Source organism: Orycteropus afer, unplaced genomic scaffold (assembly GCF_000298275.1).
Source record: "Orycteropus afer afer isolate SDZICR_OR568_19922 unplaced genomic scaffold, OryAfe1.0 scaffold00708, whole genome shotgun sequence".
Classification (NCBI taxonomy): Eukaryota; Metazoa; Chordata; class Mammalia; order Tubulidentata; family Orycteropodidae; genus Orycteropus; species Orycteropus afer.
Genome location: NW_006922295.1, coordinates 711,287 through 713,658, shown reverse-complemented (window position 1 = coordinate 713,658; position 2,372 = coordinate 711,287).

Genomic DNA, 2,372 nt, shown 5'->3' with positions numbered 1-2,372 from the left:
AAGTAGGATTGCCCAACCTTCCTTCCGAGGAGTGGCTGGTGGGTTTGAACCGCCAGCCGTCTGGTTAGCAGGCAAGTGTCTTAGCCACTATGCTACCATAGCTCCCAATAATAATAGTAGTAGTTTTAAAATAGACAAAAAACTAAAGCAGAAAAAAGAAAGAGAGGAAAATGGGGGGAGGGCAGGGAGGGCACTCAGGCTCCATCAGAGCACACAGACTGGGATGGAGTTCCTGCAGCCCCCGAAGGTGGGTGGGAGTGGGTGATGGCCACACCTCTGTTCACCAAGTGGATGTGGGATATAAAAGTAACAGAGGGAATGTTGCACCTTTCCAGTTGTCCAGGTCTGGAATGTCTTTGGGTTTACTGGCAAGTGGAGCCTGTTCTTAAACCTTGGAATCTGGGAGAATGCTGTCATTTTAAATATCAAAAATGATTAAGTTGCTTGTAAACAATCAAAATGGCTGCTCCTTCCGGACAGACAAAAACTCCAGCACAGCCCGCCATCCTCTTTGCTGCCTCCCCTTTTATTCCCCAGCCACCAGAACAGTCCTCTGTGCAGTCCCTGGCTAGCAGGGCTGGGTTTTAGGTTAATTCTTAGATCCCACCACCACTCGGCAATACCCAAGCTGTCTATGTCATCAGGATCACTGCCAGACCGCAGCTTCATATGTCTCCTTTTTTGGTATTTTCATGTAAAGTCTTCTGTGTTGGAGTTTAGTCCATTTCTATATCCTTCCCTTCAAGGCTCAGAGGTCCAGGATTATCTTCTGTTTTTGTGTTAATTGGTTCCCCTTTTCTTTGTTGAAGAGGATCTGTTCAATCTTTCTGCCTATTCAGCCATCTTGCCGGAACAACCTGGATTGACTTCATAAGGAAATCAACAAGCATTAAAGAGGATTATGTTGATTAATATTTGATAAACTACAAAAACCTTACTGCTTAATTAGAGCTTAAGCTCCCGATGAATTATTTTTAAGATTTCTTAACTCTGTAAGCATCTTACAAATCCCAAAAATGTTTAGGTGCATCTACCTTGGTCACATTCTCCATCTATAATATAGCAAGATGAAACATCATTTCTCCAGAATTAAAAAAAATTTCACTTAATTTTCATATTAATCAATAATTGTATATAATTTTTTCTTGTTTTTCGATGACCATTCTGTCATTAAATTTAAAACTTAGATTAACACTCTGAAAAGGATCACATTAGGAAATCCTAGATACAGTGGGAGAAAAATGTGCAACAAAACTAAACATGAATAAAAAAAAAAAGACCAGCCTTAGTGGTTTGATAGAGACTGGTAGAACCACTGAGACTATGGCCTTTAGTTACCTGTCAGGCTTGGAACGGAACTTACTCTCATGGCTCAAGTTTCACCCAAACAACAGACAGACCTATGAGGTGAGCAGTAACATTGGAGAGGTAAGCACTCCTTAGAAGAATGAACAATAAGAGATGAAAATGGCAATATCTGCGGAGGAATAAAACTCAGAAGGCTGGAATGTGTAGGAAAGAAAGACAAAGAGAAATGATAAACACAGGGGTGTAGTGGGAAGAATGCTATTACATGTGGGGATTGTAAACAATGTCATGAAAAAAAATAGGTATGTATGGTTGACTAGAAAGCCAATTTGCTCTGTAAGCTCTCACCCAAATCACAATAAATACTTCATTTTTCAAAAATAGAGAAGCATGACAAAAAATTAAAAATAAAATTATTAAAAAGGTAAGGCACAAAAAGATAAAACTTAGGTTGAAATGTACTTTCTTCATTAAACCTATGAAATGATTAGTCTTATCTATTCTAAAACCTATTAAATAATTATTTTCAATCACAAACACATAAATTGTACTGACATGTTTTCTGAGAATATTTACTGAAAAAAGGAAGGAGAAAACATGTTTAAAATATATACTGGCTGTATAATAGTCTATAATATGTCTTTCAATTTCTTAAGTAATGTGTATGGTATTAAATTAATAATGTGCAATATTTTATTTTTTTTACATGCATTTTTAAATTAATTTAACTTTTCAAATTCATTTTCAATAACTTCACCATCACACAACAAAATATAAGGTATATGAAACTATACCCATCTCAAAGACCAAGAAATTAAAGCTCAGGGATAAAACTATGCAAAATAATGTCAATTACAAACTTCAAACTGAGTCGTAAGTCTCCTTTACATATCATTTATAGTCAAGAATATAAATATACATATATACCCATACAAATATACACATTTCATTATTTTAAATATTTTTCTTGCAATAAAGCTGACCTATAAACTTTGTGTGTATATATATATATATATACATATACATATATATATATATATATATATATAATATTGTTATTGTTC